This window comes from Microcaecilia unicolor, chromosome 4 (genome assembly GCF_901765095.1).
Source record: "Microcaecilia unicolor chromosome 4, aMicUni1.1, whole genome shotgun sequence".
Lineage (NCBI taxonomy): Eukaryota > Metazoa > Chordata > Amphibia > Gymnophiona > Siphonopidae > Microcaecilia > Microcaecilia unicolor.
In genome coordinates, this window is record NC_044034.1 from 194,957,260 (window position 1) to 194,977,114 (window position 19,855).

General features: G+C 49.6%; 2 protein-coding genes across 2 annotated transcripts in view; both read left to right on the forward strand.

Annotated features, from left to right (window-relative positions):
* The window catches only part of GTF2H1 (general transcription factor IIH subunit 1), a 1,055,813-nt gene that overhangs the window by 487,067 nt on the left and 548,891 nt on the right, over positions 1 to 19,855 (forward strand). The gene's annotated exons all lie outside the window — the stretch shown is intronic.
* Positions 1 to 19,855, forward strand: part of TSG101 (tumor susceptibility 101) — a 273,450-nt gene that overhangs the window by 204,200 nt on the left and 49,395 nt on the right. The gene's annotated exons all lie outside the window — the stretch shown is intronic.

Consider the following 19,855-nt stretch of genomic DNA (forward strand, 5'->3'; position numbering starts at 1 on the left):
CACCTAGCCACCTGCCTGGGGTTATCCCGTGGCCACTTAGAGGGTCTATCCCCAGCACAGCTCAGGTCCGCCTGCACCTGCCGCTTGTGCTCTACACTAGCACCCTCCTCCTCCTGGGTCACAACCGCCTCTGGGCGAGTCTGCCACTCTCAGATTATCCGCAGTGATTTCTAGGTTACTGGAGGCTGTGGCTTCCAGAGCTCCCTTAGTTACAGACCCAACACACAAACCACCAAGATTCTTTATCAGTCTAGACAGGCAGAACGAACAAATAATTGTGTTTATTCTCATTAAAATATTGAACAGTAGAACAAAAATGTGCAAATAACAAACGGTAACAAGTAACTGAAAAATGGATCAATTAGAAAACTAGCTAAACATCTATATATACTGTCTAAACAGTACCTGGGAAGATTGGGATATATAATTGTTCACAGAGATCTGTCTCCCTCTTCTTCCAGGCTAAGACTGAAGCATCAGCCAGCAACAACTGCTGGGTAATTTCAAAACTCCAGGCCAATCAGAGCCCAGAAAAATAAAAAACAATAAAAACTGGTTACGTCACTACAGGCACTTCCATTATCTGTGTGCCAAATAAAAGAGAAGTCAGTCCTCTGTAACAGCTTTAAACATAAACATGCAGTATCTCCTGGCTAAATAAGAGAAATACACTTCAGACATAATTAAACCAGGAAAATTTCCAATACATTTTACAGGCTTAAAACATGCTGTTTCTTCACACTGTGGAACTGGGTTTGATTCCCACTGCTGCCTAACGGTTGGCAGTGGGTTGAGATCTTCGGGAACTGAGTTCAGTTCCCCCTGCAGCTCCGTGTAACCATGGGCAAGTCACTTAGGCTTCCATTGCCCCAGGTACAATATACTACTTAAATTTTGAGCCCATTAGGGACCGTGGAAATACTTTTACAGTTGTATGTAAACCATCTCAATTTGTGCTCAAAAGAAGCAGTATATGAAAATGATAAATGAGGCCATTAAACTTTAAAATAATGATAGTATACAGTAAAAGACCATTTTCTCCGAGGACAAGCAGGCTGCTTGTTCTCACTACTGGGTGATGTCCACGGCAGCCCCTTCAATCGGAGATCTTCTCTAGCAAAGACGTTTGCTAGTCCTCTCGCGCGCATGCGCGACAGTCTTCCCGTCCAAACACACTCGTGTTCGTCAGTCTTCTTTTTTCCGCGACTCGGGACGGCTGTTTTTTTTCGTCATTCTGTGCCCTGAGGAGACCCTCATGCTTTTTGCCGCTTTCTTCCGTTTGGAAGTCTTCTTTTCAACTTTAAAAGTTAATCGTCTTTGGTTGTGTAAAAAAAAAAAAAAAAGCCTTACTTTCCAGTTTTTTTTCCCCCGTCAAGTTTCCTTTCGCTTTCGAAAGCGGCCATTTTGGCCGCCCGTACGGGTTTTTCCCTGTTATGTTTTGGTGCCTTTGCCATCATCGCGGATTTTGACTTCGCTGGCGTGATTTTTCCGCCCATGTCATCGAAGCCTCCCAGCGGCTTCAAAAACTGCAACCAGTGCAACCAGGTTATCTCGCTCACTGATAGGCACGCTTCGTGCCTTCAGTGTCTGAGGGCTGGGCACCGTCCTCAGGCCTGTAATCTCTGTCTTCTGTTGAAGAAGAGAACTCAGGTGGCTAGATTGGCCCAGTGGAAAGTCTTGTTCGGGGCATCGCCTGGTGTTTCGACGGTCACAGTATCGAGGTCATCGGCCGGTGTATCAGGGTCTGTGGTACCGAAGTCATCGACCGGTGCTAAAGCGTCTACGGTACCGGGATCATTGTTGGTACTGATGTCGTCGGAGGGTGCCTCTTCATCAGGAGCGCAGGTGAGCGCTGTCCATTCCCCTGCTGGTGGCGGTGAGCCCTCGAGTAGGCCTCCGCCTGCCTCGAGGGCTCCTGCGGTACAGCCCCCCCCCCCCCCCCCCCCCCCCCCGGGATCGACCTTCTTCAGACCCGGCCCCGAGGAAGAGACGTTTGGTTTCAACGTCCTCCTCGTTGGTACCGGGAGGTTCCGGTGACATGCTTCGTGCGAAGGCAAAGAAGCATCAGCACCGGTCACCTTCCAGACGTGGTACCGAGAGCTGTGGGTCGCCAAGGGATGCGGCACCCACTAGGCATCGACGCCGGGAGGACCGCTCACCCTCCATTCAGAAGGTGTAGATGCGCTCTACCTTGGAAATCCCGGTACCGCCTGCGCGCCCCGGACAGGTTCCGAGTTCGCCACCTGTGCCGGATTCCCTGCCTTCCTCGATAGCCGCTCTAAGCGAGAGCCTCCAGGCCATCCTTCCAGGGATCCTGGAGGAGCTGTTGCGTCCTTCTCATCCGGTACCGGGGGTGCTTGCGCCGCCAGTGCCGTCGAGTGAGGCGACGGCTGGCCCCTTGCCCGTAGTGAGGTCTCCGATATTGGTACCGCTTGCGGTGCCTGTGTCGACTGCCTCCCAGGCAGACTCCCCGACGACATTGATGGAGGGATCTTCATCGCCGCTGATTCGGGAGTCTTCTTCTCGACGTACCCACCGTGGATATGTGTCTATGGAGTCAAGGCAGGCACGGCTTCGGACTGAAGTTCATGAACTAGTGTCCGACACCAATGGTGAGGCCTCATGAGAGGCAGAGGAAGACATCAGATATTTCTCAGATGAGGAGTCTGACGGTCTTCCTTCTCATCCCACTCCCTCCCCTGAAAGACAGCTTTCTCCTCCCGAGAGTCTATCTTTCGCGGCCTTTGTCCGGGAAATGTCTACGGCCATTCCCTTCCCTGTGGTTACGGAGGATGAGCCAAGGGCTGAAATGTTTGAGCTTTTGGACTATCCTTCGTCACCTAAGGAATCGTCCACAGTACCCATGCTGGCGAACTAGGCGAAGCCGCTAACTAATCCCCACATTCCCAAGAAGATAGAATCCCAGTATCGGATCCATGGGGACCCGGAGTTGATGCGGACTCAGTTGCCTCACGACTCTGGTGTGGTGGATCTGGCCCTTAAGAAGGTCAAGAGTTCTAGGGAGTATACTTCGGCGCCCCCGGACAAAGACTCTAGAACCTTGGATTCTTTTGGGAGAAAGGCCTACCATTCTTCAATGCTCATTGCTAAAATCAAGTCTTATCAGCTCTACACGAGCTTTCATATGCGGAACAATGTGCGGCAGTTGGCGGACTTGGTGGACAAGCTCCCTTCTGAGCAAGCCAAGCCTTTTCAGCAGGTGGTCAGGCAGCTGAAGGCATGTCGTAAATTCCTGTCCAGGGGTGTTTACGATACTTTTGATGTTGCATCCATGGCCGCTGCTCAAGGTGTGATGATGCGCAGACTCTCATGGCTGCGTGCCTCTGACCTGGAGAATAGGCTCCAGCAGCGGATAGCGGATGCTCCTTGCCGGGGGGATAACATTTTTGGAGAAAAGGTCGAACAGGTGGTAGAACAGCTCCACCAGCGGGACACCGCTTTCGACAAATTCTCCCGCCGGACGCCTTCAGCATCTACCTCCACTGATAGACGTTTTTATGGGGGAAGGAGGACTCTTACCTATTCTTCTAATAAGCGTAGGTGCAATCCTCCCTCTCGCCAGCCTGCTGCCCAGGCCAAACCCCGCGCGCTCATTCTCGTCAACAGCGTGTGCCTCCACAGGCCCCTGCAGCTCCCCAGCAAAAGCAAGGGACGGGCTTTTGACTGGCTCCAGCAGAGCATATCCGCAATCACAGTGTCAGTGCCGGACGATCTACCGGTTGAGGGGAGGTTAAAATTTTTTCACCAAAGGTGGCCTCTCATAACCTTCAACCAGTGGGTTCTCCAAATAGTCCGGCTAGGATACTCCCTCAATTTGGTCACAAAGCCTCCAAATTGCCCACCGGAAGCTCAGTACTTCAGCTTCCAGCACAAGCAGGTACTTGCAGAGGCACTCTCCGCCCTTCTCAGCACCAATGCGGTCGAGCCCGTGCCACCCGGGCAAGAAGGGCTGGGATTCTATTCCAGGTACTTTCTTGTGGAAAAGAAAACAGGGGGGTTGCGTCCCATCCTAGACCTAAGGGCCCTGAACAAATATCTGGTTCGAGAAAAGTTCAGGATGCTTTCCCTGTGCACCCTTCTTCCCATGATTCAGGAAAACGATTGGCTATGCTCTCTGAACTTAAAGGATGCTTACACGCATATTCCGATACTGCCAGCTCACAGACAGTATCTTCGATTCCGGCTGGGAACACGGCACTTTCAGTATTGCGTGCTACCCTTTGGTCTCGCCTCCGCACCCAGGGTGTTCAAAAAATGCCTGGCTGTCGTAGCGGCGTCTCTACGCAGACTGGGAGTGCACGTGTTCCCTTACCTCGACGATTGGCTGGTGAAGAACACCTCCGAGGCAGGAGCTCTACAGTCCATGCAGATGACTATTCGACTCCTGGAGCTGCTAGGGTTTGTGATAAATTATCCAAAGTCCCACCTTCTTTCAGTTCAAAAACTCAAATTCATTGGAGCTCTGCTGGATTCTCAGACAGCTCGTGCCTACCTCCCGGAAGCGAGGGCCGACAATCTTCTGTCCCTCATTTCCTGGGTACAGGCGTCTCAGCAGATCACAGCTCGGCAGATGTTATTTTATTTATTTATTTTTATGTTTTGTTACATTTGTACCCCGCGCTTTCCCACTCTTGGCAGGCTCAATGCGGCTTACATGGGGCAATGGAGGTTAAGTGACTTGCTCAGAGTCAAAAGGAGCTGCCTGTGCCTGAAGTGGGAATCAAACTCAGTTCCTCAGTTCCCCAGGACCAAAGTCCACCACCCTAACCACTAGGCCACTCCTCCACTCGGAGGAGATTGCTCGGCCACATGGCCTCCACAGTTCATGTGACTCCCATGGCCTGTCTTCACATGGGATCAGCTCAATGGACCCTAGCTTCCCAGTGGTACCAAGCTGCTGGGGATCTAGAGGATGTAGTCCAGCTGTCCACCAGTTTTCTCCAATCCCTGCAGTGGTGGACAATTCGGTCCAATTTGACTTTGGGACGTCCCTTCCAAATTCCTCAGCTGCAAAAAGTGCTGACGACAGATGAGTCTTTCCTGGGATGGGGAGCTCATGTCAATGGGCTTCACACCCTAGGCAGTTGGTCCTTCCAGGAACAAGGTCGATCAATCTCCTGGAGTTACGAGCGGTCTGGAATGCTCTAAGGGCTTTCAGGGATCAGCTGTCCCATCAAATTATTCAAATTCAGACAGACAAACAGGTTGCCATGTACTACATCAACAAGCAGGGGGGCACCGTATCTCGCCCTCTGTGTCAGGAAGCCGTCCAGATGTGGCTTTGGGCTCCCCATCATGGCATGTGTCTCCAAGCCACGTATCTGGCAGGCATAAACAGTCTGGCCGACAGGTTGAGCAGGATAATGCAACCTCACGAGTGGTCGCTCAATTCCAAGATGGTGCACGAGATCTTCCAAGCGTGGGGCACCTCCTTGGTGGATTTCTTTGCTACCCGAGCCAACCACAAGGTCCCTCAGTTCTGTTCCAGACTTCAGGCCCACGGCAGACTAGCATCGGATGCCTTTCTCCTGGATTGGGGGGAAGGCCTCCTGTATGCTTATCCTCCCATTCCTCTGGTGGGGAAGACTTTACTGAACCTCAGACGAGACCGGGGCACGATGATTCTGATTGCTCCTTTCTGGCCGCGTCAGATCTGGTTCCCTTTACTTCTGGAGTTGTCCTCCGAAGAACCGTGGAGATTGGAGTGTTTTCCGACCCTCATTACTCAGAACGAGGGGGCGCTTCTGCATCCCAACCTCCGGTCCCTGACTCTCACGGCCTGGATGTTGAGAGCGTAGATTTTGCCTCCTTGGGTCTCTCCGAGGGTGTCTCCCGGGTCTTGCTTCCAGGAAAGATTGCACTAAAAAGAGTTACTTCTTTCTATGGCGGAGGTTTGCCGTCTGGTGTGACAGCAAGGCCCTAGATCCTCGCTCTTGTCCTACACAGACTCTGCTTGAGTACCTTCTGCACTTGTCTGAGTCTGGTCTTAAAACCAACTCTGTAAGGGTTCATCTCAGTGCGATTAGTGCATACCATTACCGTGTGGAAGGTAAGCCGATCTCAGGACAGCCTTTAGTTCGCTTCATGAGAGGTTTGCTTTTGTCAAAGCCCCCCATCAAACCTCCTACAGTGTCATGGGATCTCAATGTCGTTCTCACCCAGCTGATGAAACCTTCTTTCAAGCCACTGAATTCCTGCCATCTGAAGTACTTGACCTGGAAGGTCATTTTCTTGGTGGCAGTTACTTCAGCTCGAAGAGTCGAGCTAGCTTCAAGCCTTGGTAGCTCATCCTCCTTATGCCAAATTTCATCATAACGGAGTAGTCCTTCGCACTTACCCTAAGTTCTTGCCAAAGGTGGTGTCGGAGTTCCATATTAACCAGTCAATTGTCTTGCCAACATTTTTTCCCCATCCTCATACCTGCCCTGCTGAACGCCAGCTGCACACATTGGACTGCAAGAGAGCATTGGCCTATCTGGAGCGGACACAGCCCCACAGACAGTCCACCCAATTGTTTGTTTCTTTTGATCCCAACAGAAGGGGAGTGGCTGTCGGGAAACGCACCATATCCAATTGGCTAGCAGATTGCATTTCCTTCACTTACGCCCAGGCTGGGCTGACTCTCGAGGGTCATGTCACAGCTCATAGTGTTCGAGCCATGGCAGCGTCGGCCCACTTGAAGTCAGCCACTATTGAAGAGATTTGCAAGGCTGCGACGTGGTCTTCAGTCCACACATTCACATCTCATTACTGCCTACAGCAGGATACCCGACGCAACAGTCAGTTCGGGCAGTCAGTGCTGCAGAATCTGTTTGGGGTTTAGAATCCAACTCCACCCCCCCTGGTCCCATTTTTATTCTGTTCCAGGCTGCACTCTCAATTAGTTGGATAAGTTTAGGTCAATCTCAGTTATGTCCTCGCCGTTGCGAGGCCTAATTGACCATGTTTATTGTTTTGAGTGAGCCTGGGGGCTAGGGATACCCCAGTAGTGAGAACAAGCAGCTTGCTTGTCCTCGGAGAATGCGAAAGCTACATACCTGTAGAAGGTATTCTCCGAGGACAGCAGGCTGATTGTTCTCACTAACCCGCCCGCCTCCCCTTTGGAGTTGTGTGTTCCCTTGTCTTTGTCTTGCTATTTACTGGACTGACGAACAAGAGCGCGTTCGGGTGGGAAGACCGTCGCGCATGCGCTGTGTGCGTGCCCGCGCGAGGACTAGCAAACGTCTTTGCTAGAGAAGATCTCCGATTGAAGGGGCTGCCGTGGACGTCACCCAGTAGTGAGAATAATCAGCCTGCTGTCCTTGGAGAATACCTTCTACAGGTATGTAGCTTTCTCCGAGGACAAGCAGGCTGCTTGTTCTCACTGATGGGTGACGTCCACGGCAGCCCCTCCAATCGGAAACTTCACTAGCAAAGGCCTTTGCTAGTCCTCGCACGCCCATGCGCACCGCGCATGCGCGGCCGTCTTCCAGCCCGAACCGGCTCGTGTTCGTCAGTCTTCTTTTGTCCGCGCTCGGTACGGTCGTGTTTGCGCCGTTCGCGCCCCTTAAGTTGACCCTCGTGCGTCTTTTGACTTTTCGCTTAAAAAAAAAAAAAAAAAAGAAAGGGATTTCGGAGAAGGGCCTTTCGGTCTTTTTCCCCTTTCCGTATTTCCAGTTTTTGGCCCCGTTAAGTTTTCTTTCGTTTTCGGGGTAGGCCCTTTTGAGGCCTCGGGTCGAGTTTTTTTCTCCCCCTCTTTTTGGTGCCTTACCGCAATTACGAGTTTTGATTTCGCCGGCGTGATTTTTCCGCCCATGTCATCGAAGTCTCCCAGCGGCCTCAAGAAGTGCACCCAGTGCGCCCGGGTAATCTCGCTCACTGATAGGCACGCGTCGTGTCTTCAGTGTCTGGGGGCTGGGCACCGCCCGCAAGCCTGTAGTCTTTGCGCCCTTTTACAGAAAAGGACTCAGGTAGCAAGATTGGCCCAGTGGAACGTTTTGTTCTCGGGCTCTTCGTCGGCATCGGCACCGGGAGTATCGAGTGCGTCGACATCGACAGCGTCAAAACCTCCGTCCTCGGCCGCGACTGTATCGGTTGCATCGAGGCATCGACCCTCTGCAGCATAGGGGCCGAGACATCAGAAGGCTGCGTCGGCGTCGGTGGTACCTGGACCTCCACTAGTGCTGATGTCATCAGATGGTGGCGCTTCGACTGGAGTGCAGGTGAGGGCTGTCCATTCCCCTGCTGGTGGCGGTGAGCCTTTGGGTGGGTCTCCCCCTACCCTGAGGGCTCCTGCGGTACAGCCCCCCCGAGACCGACCTTCTTCGGCCTCGGCCCCGAGGAAGCGATGGCTGGATTCTACGTCCTCCTCTTCGGTACCAGGAAGCTCCGGTGACATGCCTCGTTTGAAAAAGTCAAAGAAGCATCGACACCGGTCTCCTTCCCGCGTCGGTACCGAGAGCTCTGGGTCGCCGAGGGAGTCGGCACCCAACAGGCATCGGCACCGGGAGGACCGCTCACCCTCTGTTCAGGAGGTGTCGATGCGCTCCACCTTGGACAGCCCGGAACAGCCTCCACGCCCGGAACAGACTCTGACTTCGACACCTGCATCGGCTTCCATGTCTTTCTCCACAGCTGCCCTGCACGAGAGTCTCCGGGCCGTTCTCCCAGAGATCCTGGGAGAGCTGTTGCGCCCTTCCCCTCCGGTACCGGGGGTGCTTGCGCCTCCGGTACCGTCGAGTGAGGCGCTGGCTGGCCCCTTGCCCGGGGTGAGGTCTGCGGTCGCCTCCCAGGAAGGCTCCCCGACGACGTCGGCGGAGGGAGCTTCGCCGGTGCGGGCGAGGGAGTCTACCTCTCGACGCTCACACCGTGGCCGTGGTTCCACGGAGTCGAGCCGGGCACGGCTTCAGACACAGGTTCATGAACTTGTGTCTGATACCGATGGTGAGGCCTCGTGGGAGGCGGAGGAGGACATCAGATATTTCTCTGACGAGGAGTCTGATGGCCTTCCTTCTGACCCCACTCCCTCCCCTTAAAGGCAGCTTTCTCCTCCCGAGAGTCTGTCTTTCTCAGCCTTTGTCCGGGAGATGTCTACGGCCATCCCCTTCCCGGTGGTCGCGGAGGATGAGCCAAGGGCTGAGATGTTTGAGCTCTTGGACTATCCTTCTCCACCTAAGGAAGCGTCCACAGTACCCATGCATCATGTCCTAAAAAAGACATTGCTGGCGAACTGGACCAAGCCTTTAAGTAATCCCCACATTCCCAAGAAGATCGAGTCCCAGTACAGGATCCATGGGGACCCAGAGCTGATGCGCACTCAGTTGCCTCACAACTCTGGAGTTGTGGATTTGGCCCTAAAGAAGGCTAAGAGTTCTAGGGAGCATGCTTTGGCGCCCCCGGGCAAGGACTCTAGAACCTTAGACTCCTTTGGGAGGAAGGCCTACCATTCTTCTATGCTCGTGGCCAAAATCCAGTCTTACCAACTCTACACGAGCATACACATGCGGAATAATGTGCGGCAGTTGGCGGGCTTGGTGGACAAGCTCCCTCCTGAGCAAGCCAAGCCATTTCAGGAGGTGGTCAGGCAGCTGAAGGCGTGCAGAAAATTCCTGGCCAGAGGGGTGTATGACACCTTTGATGTTGCGTCCAGGGCCGCTGCTCAAGGTGTGGTGATGCTCAGACTCTCACGGCTGCGTGCCTCCGACCTGGAGAATAGAATCCAGCAGAGGATGCGGACTCGCCTTGCCGTTCGGATAATATTTTTGGAGAGAAGGTCGAACAGGTGGTAGAGCAGCTCCACCAGCGGGATACCGCTTTCGACAAGTTCTCCCGCCGGCAGCCTTCAGCTTCTACCTCCACAGATAGACGTTTTTATGGGGAAAGGAAGACTGTTCCCTACTCTTCTGGTAAGCGTAGGTACAATCCTCCTTCTCGACAGCCTGCGGCCCAGGCTAAGCCCCAGCACGCTCACTCTCGTCAGCAGCGTGCGCCTCAGCAAGGCCCCTCGGCTCCCCAGCAAAAGCAAGGGACGAGTTTTTGACGGGCTCCAGCAGAGCATAGCCGACATCAACGTGTCAGTGCCGGGCGATCTGCCGGTCGGAGGGAGGTTGAAAGTTTTTCACCAGAAGTTGCCTCTCATAACCTCCGACCAGTGGGTTCTCCAAATAGTCCAGCAAGGATACACCCTCAATTTGGTTTCCAAACCTCCAAATTGCCCACCGGGAGCTCAATCCTACAGCTTCCAGCACAAGCAGGTACTTGCAGAGGAACTCTCCGCCCTTCTCAGCGCCAGTGCAGTCGAGCCTGTGCCATCCGGGCAAGAAGGGCTGGGATTCTATTCCAGGTACTTCCTTGTGGAAAAGAAAACAGGGGGGATGCGTCCCATCCTAGACCTAAGGGCCCTGAACAAATATCTGGTCAAAGAAAAGTTCAGGATGCTTTCCCTGGGCACCCTTCTTCCCATGATTCAGGAAAACGACTGGCTATGCTCTCTGGACTTGAAGGACGCCTACACGCACATCCCGATACTGCCAGCTCACAGACAGTATCTGCGATTTCAGCTGGGCACACGTCACTTCCAGTACTGTGTGCTACCCTTTGGGCTCGCCTCTGCGCCCAGAGTGTTCACGAAGTGCTTGGCTGTAGTAGCAGCGGCGCTTCGCAGGCTGGGAGTGCACGTGTTCCCCTATCTCGACGATTGGCTGGTGAAGAACACATCCGAGGCAGGAGCTCTACAGTCCATGCAGATGACTATTCGCCTCCTGGAGCTACTGGGGTTTGTGATAAATTACCCAAAGTCCCATCTTCTCCCAGTACAGAGACTCGAATTCATAGGAGCTCTGCTGGATTCTCGGACGGCTCATGCCTATCTCCCAGAGGCGAGAGCCAACAACTTGTTGTCCCTCGTCTCGCGGGTGCGAGTGTCCAAGCAGATCACAGCTCGGCAGATGTTGAGATTGCTGGGCCACATGGCCTCCACAGTTCATGTGACTCCCATGGCCCGCCTTCACCTGCGATCTGCTCAATGGACCCTAGCTTCCCAGTGGTTTCAGGCTGCTGGGGATCTAGAAGACGTGATCCACCTGTCCACAAGTTTTCTCAAATCCCTGTATTGGTGGACGATTTGGTCCAATTTGACCCTGGGACGTCCTTTCCAAATTCCTCAGCCGCAAAAAGTGCTGACTACGGATGCGTCTCTCCTGGGGTGGGGAGCTCATGTCGATGGGCTTCACACCCAAGGAAGCTGGTCCCTCCAGGAAAGCGATCTGCAGATCAATCTCCTGGAGTTACGAGCGGTCTGGAACGCTCTGAAGGCTTTCAGAGATCGGTTGTCCCACCAAATTATCCAAATTCAGACAGACAACCAGGTTGCCATGTATTACATCAACAAGCAGGGGGGCACCGGATCCCGACCCCTTTGTCAGAAAGCCGTCAGCATGTGGCTTTGGGTTCGCCGTCAGGGCATGGTGCTCCAAGCCACATACCTGGCAGGCGTAAACAACAGTCTGGCCGACAGACTGAGCAGGATTATGCAACCTCACGAGTGGTCGCTCAACTCCCGAGTAGTGCGACAGATCTTCCAGGTGTGGGGCACCCCCTTGGTAGATCTCTTTGCATCTCGAGCCAACCACAAGGTCCCTCAGTTCTGTTCCAGACTTCAGGCCAACGGCAGACTGGCACCGGATGCCTTCCTCCTGGACTGGGGGGAGGGTCTCCTGTATGCTTATCCTCCCATACCTCTGGTCGGGAAGACTTTGTTGAAACTCAAGCAAGACCGAGGCACCATGATTCTGATTGCTCCCTTTTGGCCGCGTCAGATCTGGTTCCCTCTTCTTCTGGAGTTATCCTCCGAAGAACCGTGAAGATTGGAGTGTTTTCCGACCCTCATCACACAGGACGAAGGGGCGCTTCTGCATCCCAACCTCCGGTCTCTGGCTCTCACGGCCTGGATGTTGAGAGCGTAGACTTTGCCTCTTTGGGTCTGTCAGAGGGTGTCTCCCGCATCTTGCTTGCTTCCAGGAAAGATTCCACTAAGAGGAGTTACTTCTTTCTATGGAGGAGGTTTGCCGTCTGGTGTGACAGCAAGGCCCTAGATCCTCGCTCTTGTCCTACACAGACCCTGCTTGAATACCTTCTGCACTTGTCTGAGTCTGGTCTCAAGACCAACTCTGTAAGGGTTCACCTTAGTGCAATCAGTGCATACCATTACCGTGTGGAAGGTAAACCGATCTCAGGACAGCCTTTAGTTGTTCGCTTCATGAGAGGTTTGCTTTTGTCAAAGCCCCCTGTCAAACCTCCTACAGTGTCATGGGATCTCAATGTCATTCTCACCCAGCTGATGAAACCTCCTTTTGAGCCACTGAACTCCTGCCATCTGAAGTACTTGACCTGGAAGGTCATTTTCTTGGTGGCAGTTACTTCAGCTCGTAGAGTCAGTGAGCTGCAGGCCCTGGTAGCCCAGGCCCCTTACACCAAATTTCATCATAACAGAGTAGTCCTCCGCACTCACCCTAAGTTCTTGCCAAAGGTTGTGTCGGAGTTCCATCTGAACCAGTCAGTTGTCTTGCCAACATTCTTTCCCCGTCCTCATTCCTGCCCTGCTGAACGTCAGCTGCACACATTGGACTGCAAGAGAGCATTGGCCTTCTATCTGGAGCGGAAACAGCCCAACAGACAGTCCGCCCAGTTGTTTGTTTCTTTTGATCCCAACAGGAGGGAAGTGGCTGTGGGGAAACGCACCATATCCAATTGGCTAGCAGATTGCATTTCCTTCACTTACGCCCAGGCTGGGCTGGCTCTTGAGGGTCATGTCACGGCTCATAATGTTAGAGCCATGGCAGCGTCGGTAGCCCACTTGAAGTCAGCCACTATTGACGAAATTTGCTAAGCTGCGACGTGGTCATCTGTCCACACATTCACATCTCATTACTGCCTGCAGCAGGATACCCGACGCGACAGTCGGTTCGGGCAATCAGTGCTTCAGAATCTGTTTGGGGTTTAGGATCCAACTCCAGCCCCCTAGGCCCATGTTTTATTCTGTTCCAGGCTACACTCTCAGTTAGTTAGATAAATTATTAGGTCAATCTCAGTTATGTCTTCTCCGTTGCGAGGCCCAATTGACCATGTTTGTTGTTTTGAGTGAGCCTGGGGGCTAGGGATACCCCATCAGTGAGAACAAGTAGCCTGCTTGTCCTCGGAGAAAGCGAATGCTACATACCTGTAGAAGGTATTCTCCGAGGACAGCAGGCTGATTGTTCTCACAAACCCGCCCGCCTCCCCTTTGGAGTTGTATCTTCCCTTGTCTTGTCTTGCTACATTTGGGACTGACGAACACGAGCCGGTTCGGGCGGGAAGACGGCCGCGCATGCGCGGGGCGCATGGGCGCGCTAGGACTAGCAAAGGCCTTTGCTAGTGAAGTTTCCGATTGGAGGGGCTGCCGTGGACGTCACCCATCAGTGAGAACAATCAACCTGCTGTCCTCGGAGAATACCTTGTACAGGTATGTAGCATTCGCTTTCGCTTTTGTGGTAACGTATTGTCATTCAATTGTCACATTGCATTTTGTTCGCAGTGAATTATAACGGAGAGTATATGGCATGGATGGTCTCATACTGGATAGGCCATATAGTCTTTATCTGCCTTCATTTTACAGTTTGTGTTAATTTTCTGTCTGCAGCCCGCTAGAGATAGTACCGGCATTTGTGCAGCCCTTTCTGTATAAAGGTTGCCCACCTCTAATCTATATCATGGCCAGGCTAAGTACATAAGTATTGCCATACTGGGAAAGACCAAAGGTCCATCAAGCCCAGCATCCTGTTTCCAACAGTGGCCAATCCAGGTCACAAATACCTGGCAAGATCCCAGAAAAGCTCAATACATTTTATACTGCTTATCCCAGAAATAAGCAGTGGATTTTCCCAAGTCCATTTAATAATGGTCTATGGACTTTTCCTTTAGGAAGCCATCCAGACCCTTTTTAAACCCCAATAAGCTAACCTCCTTTACCACATTCTCTGTCAGTGAATTTTAGAGTTTAATTACACGTTGAGTGAAGAAACATTTCTCCAATTCGTATTAAATTTACTACTTTGTAGCTTCATCGCATGCTCCCTAGTCCTAGTATTTTTGGAAAGAGTAAACAAACAATTCACGTCTACCCGTTCCGCTCCACTCACTATTTTATAGACCTCTATCATATCTCCCCTCAGCCGTTTCTTCCCCAAGCTGAAGAGCCCTAGATGCTTCAGCCTTTCTTCATAGGGAAGGCATCCCATCCTCTTTATCATTTTCGTGGCTTTTCTCTGTACCTTTTCTAATTCCACTATATCTTTTTTGAGATGCGGCGACCAGAAATGAACACAATATTTGAGGTGTGGTCACACCATGGATTGATACAAAGGCATTATAGTGTCCTCACTTTTGTTTTCCATTCCTTTCCTAACTGCAGCACACTGAGCAGAGCATTTCAACGTATCATCAACAAAGAAGTCGAGATCTCTTTCTTGGTTGGTGACTCCTAACGTGGAACCTTGCATTACGTAGCTATAGTTCGGGTTCCTCTTTCCCACATGCATCACTTTGCACTTGCTCACATTAAACGTCATCTGCCATTTAGACGCCTAGCCTCTGTCTTGTTAGGTCCTCTTGTAATTTTCACAATCCTCTTGTGATTTAACAACTTTGAATAACTTTGTGTCGTCAGCAAATTAATTACCTCACTAGTTACTCCCATCTCAAAATCATTTATAAATATGTTAAAAAGCAGCGATCTCAGCACAGACCCTGAGGAACCCCACTATCTACCCTTCTCCATTGAGAATACTGACCATTTAACCCTACTCTCTGTTTTCTATCCTTTAACCAGTTTTTAATCCACAATAGGACACTACCTCCTATCCCATGACTCTCCAGTTTCCTCTGGAGTCTTTCATGAGGTACTTTGTCAACCGCCTTTTGAAAATCCTGATACACAATATCAGCCGGCTCGCCTTTATCCACATGTTTGTTCACTCCTTCAAAGAAATGTAATAGATTAGTGAGGCAAGATTTCCCTTCACTAAATCCATGTTAGCTTTGTCTCATTAATCCATGCTTTTGAATATGCTCTGTAATTTTGTTCTTTATAGTAGTCTCTACCATTTTGCCCGGCACCAATATCAGGCTCACTGGTCTATAATTTCTCGGATCCCCTCTGGAAACTTTTAAAAATATCTACGTTACATGGGCTACCCTTCAATCTTCTGGTACCACACTCGATTTTAAAGATAATGTACATATTACTAACAATAGTTCCGCCAGTTCATTTTTCAATTCTATCAGTACTCTGGGATGAATACCATCCGGTCCAGGAGATTTGCTACTCTTCAATTTGTCAAATTGCCCCATTACATCCTCTAGGTTTTATAGAGATTTCATTCAGTATCTCTGACTCGTCAGGTTCGAATACCATTTCTGGCACCGGTATCACTCCTAAATCTTCCTCGGTGAAGACCGAAGCAAAAATTCATTTAATCTCTCCGCTATGGCTTTGTCTTCCCTGATCGCCCCTTTTACTCCTCAGTCATTTAGCGGGCCAACCGATTCTTTTGCTGGCTTCTTGCTTTTAATATACCTTAAAATATTCTTACTATGTGTTTTTGCCTCCAACGCAATCATTTTTTCAAAGTCCATCTTCACCTTCCTTATCAGCACTTTGCATTTGACTTGACATTCCTTATGCTGTTTTTCAGTCGGTTCCTTCTTCCATTTTCTGAAGGATTTTCTTTTAGCTCTAATAGCTTCCTTCACTTCACTTTTTAAGCATGTCGGCTGTCATTTGGTCTTCCTCCCTCCTTTCTTTTTTTTTTATTTATTTATTTATTTATTTATTCATTTCAAAATAAATTCAAGCATTATATCTTGATTACAGATAAAGACGATTTAGTATCTTAGTAAATTCTTAAAAAATACATCAAAGAAAAGAAAAAATTATTATAACAAGAAGATCATTACTTGTCTATAGTCCACAATATAGGGGGAGAATTCACAATTTTTAGGCAAATATTCCAAATTTTGAAGCTAACTTCAAAATTTAACAAATGGAGGCTGATATAAGGATACCAAGCAATATACAATTATTATGGAGTTGAAGTTATTAATGTTCCTGATAATGGAGGATGTAAGTCTCTCAACTTTGTCTCCAAAAAAGAGTTTAATTGACTAGCCTCAAAAAATACATACTTAATTGAATTAAGTTTTATCACGCACTTGCAGGGAAAGTTCAGCCAAAATAAGGCACCAAGTTGTATTGCCTTAGGTCTCAGTTTCAGAAATTCCTGTCTTTTCTTTTGAGTGTTTCTAGAGACATCCGGATACATTTTTATCTTGCAATTTAGGAAATCAGGTCTCTTATTTAGGAAAAATTGTTTAAGGATCCAGTCTCTATCCGGTTGGAGTATGAAAATCACTTTAAGTGTTGCTGTTGTTAAACCCTCATTGTCTCCTTCAATAATCTGAGTCAAATTTAAGTCCAATGATTGGGTTTTAACTTCCTCCCTTTGTGAAGAATCTTTCTTGCGAAACGGTTCTATATAGAAAATCTTTGAAATAGGTGGATGTGTTTTTTCTGGTATTTTTAAAGCTTCTGTTAAATATTGCTTAAAGGTTATCAATGGGGAAATAGCAACTTGTTTAGGAAAATTTATCAGTCTGAGAGCATTTGAGCGTTGATAGTTCTCCAGTACTTCAATCCTATTTTGAAGGTACATATTCTCTTTTATTAAATTTATTTGTATTTGTTGAGAGTTTTTAATTACAGAAGAATTAGTTTCAACTTCCTTGCCCACAGATTTTAACTTCATATCCATTTCAGTGATCCTTTCATTATCTAGTGTGGATTTCTGATTTAACTGAGTAAATTGTTGAGTGAATGAGGCTTCTAAACCTACAAGCGCCTCCCATATGTTATCCAAAGTTATTTGTTGGGGCTTTTCAGGTAGAAACGACTTACTTGAAAAATCAATCGTTGAGGTTGCAGGCAAAGTTGACTGACCTCCTACCACTCCAAGCTCTTCCACAGGAACAATCTCTCCTCTCTGCACTTCTGCGTCCTCCACAGAAGGAATCCTCGGCTTCTCAAACGCTGACTCAGGGCCCGTGCCAGAAAACCCCGTCGCGACTTGCGCATCAAGGGGTCTCTGGACCGAAATCGACGTTGTAGCCGGCATAGGAGGAGGAAGCCTCGTCTCGGGGCTAAAGGATATTTCATGTTCAAGCTGGGGGAACGGGAGACCTCTCCCTAAACCCTCCAGCAGCGAAGCAGTCCCCGACGCTGTGCCCGGTAAAAGAAAGTGCTCCATCGTTCCAGCTCTAGGTAAGGAGGGAGTAACGGGGCTTGCTCGCGCTTTACCTCTCCTTTTAGGCATAATGTTTAAAATTTCAAGGTAGTTGAGGCAAAAATGTTGCAGGAGTAGAGCGAAAAACAGCGGAGCTTTCTTCCCAACATCTTACTCGGCCGCCATCTTGGCTTCCTCCCTCCTTTTTTAATACACTGAATATATATGGCCTGGGCTTCCAGGATGGTATTTTTGAACAGCATCCATGCCTATTGTAAATTTTTGACCCTTGCAGCCGCTCCTCTGTTTTTTTGTTTGTTTGTTTTTGGTTTTTTTCCCACCGTTCTTCTCATTTTATCATAGTCTTCTTTTTGAAAGTTAAACGCTAACGTATTGTATTTCCTATGTATACTTACGCCAAAGCTAATATCAAATCTGATCATATTATTATCACCGTTATCAAGTGCACTTATCACCATTACCTCCAGCACCAGATCATTTGATCCACTAGGGACTAGGTCTAGAATTTTTCCTTCTCGTCGGCTCCTGTACCAGCTGCTCCATAAAGCAATCCTTAATTTTGTCAAGGAATTTTACCTCCCTAGCATGCCCCGAAGTTACATTTACGAGTTAAGAACTGCTTTTTCTTTGACCATTTAAAATTGCTTACTTAATTGCTTACTCAGTTGTCTTCTCTGGATTATTGCAATTTACTTTGGATTGTACAGAAGTGTCTTGTACTCCAAAATACTGCAGCTAAGCTGCTTTATCAAGCTCATTTTATGAGAAGAGCTACTCCATTTTTTATTAAACTGCACTGGCTCCCCATTCGTGCTCATTGTCTTCTAGAAATCTGCACTGTTGTTTTTAGACGGATGAGGGGAGATATGATTGAGGTCTACAAAATCCTGAGTGGTGTAGAACGATTTTTTTTACTTGTTCCAAAAGTACAAAGACTAGGGGACACTCAAGGAAGTTACATGGAAATACTTTGAAAATGAATAGGAGGAAATATTTTTTCACTCAACAAATAGTTAAGCTCTGGAACTCTTTGCCGGGGGATATAGTAACAACTGTTAGCGTATCAGAAAGGCTAAGAAGGACTTTGAAAGGAAGATAGCGGTAGAGGCAAAAACACATAGTTAAAGATTTTTCAGGTATATAAAAAGCAGAAAACCGGCAAAAGAATCAGTTGGGCCACTGGATGACCAGGGAGTAAAAGGGAGCACTCAGGGAAGATAAAGAAATAGCGGAAAGATTAAATGAGTTCTTTGCCTCGGTCACTGAGGAAGATTTGGTTGGGATACCGATGCCACACAGGGTATTCGAGGCTGACGAGTCGGAGAAACTGAATGAAATCTCTGTAAACCTGGAGGATGTAATGGGGCAGTTCTGCAAACTAAAGAGTAGCAAATCTCCTGGGCCAGATGGCAGAACTGAGGGACCTTGTGATTTAGTTGAGTGGCAAAGAGATCCACCAAGGGGGAGCCCCACACTCAGAAGATCTCGTGGGCCACGCCCATATTCAGCAACCACTCATGAGGTTACATAACCATGCTTAGCCTGTTGGCCAGACTGTTGTTTACGCCTGCCAGATAAGTGGCTTGGAGAAACATGCTGTGATGGTGCGGCCAAAGCCACATCTGGACGGCTTCCTGACACAGAGGGTGAGATCCGGTGCCCCCCTGCTTGTTGGTGTAGTACATTGCAACCTGATTGTCTGTTTGAACCAAGATAATTTGATTGGACAGCCGAGCTCTGAAAGCCTTGAGAGCATTTCAGATCGCTCGGAGCTCCAGAAGGTTGATCTGAAGATCTCTTTCCTGGGGGGATCTACATGAGCAGCCCATCTACATGAGCTCCCCATCCCAGGAGATGTGCATCCGTTGTCAGCACTTTTTGCAGCTGAGGAATTTGGAATGGACGTCCCATGGTCAAATTGGACTGAATCGTCCACCAGTGAAGAGAATGTAGAAAATCGGTGGATAGAAGGATGACATCGTCTAGATTCCCTGTGGTTGATACCACTGAGAAGCTAGGGTCTATTGAGCAGATCTCATGTGCAGACGTGCCATGAGTATACCATGAACTGTGGCGTCTGAGGGGCATAATCGAACAGGGCGCCCAAGTTTTCCTGGGGCTGCCTCGCAGGACAGCTCCGTGAAGGGGCGGGGAAACCCGTATTATCGAAACAAGAAGGGTGTCCACCTTTCGTTTCGATAATACGGTGGGGGATGCCCAAATCTCAACATTTAGGTCGACCTTAGAGATGGTCATCCTTCGAGATGGTCATCCCCGGTTTTCGGCGATAATGGAAACTGAGGACGCCCATCTCAGAAACAACCAAATCCAAGCCATTTGGTCATGGGAGGAGCCAGCATTCGTAGTGCACTGGTCCCCCTGACATGCCAGGACACCAACCGGGCACCCTAGGGAACACTGCAGTGGACTTCAGAAATTGCTTCCAGGAACATAGCTCCCTTACCTTGTATTCTGAGCCCCCCAACCCCCCCCCCCCCCCCCCCCCCCACACACACACACAC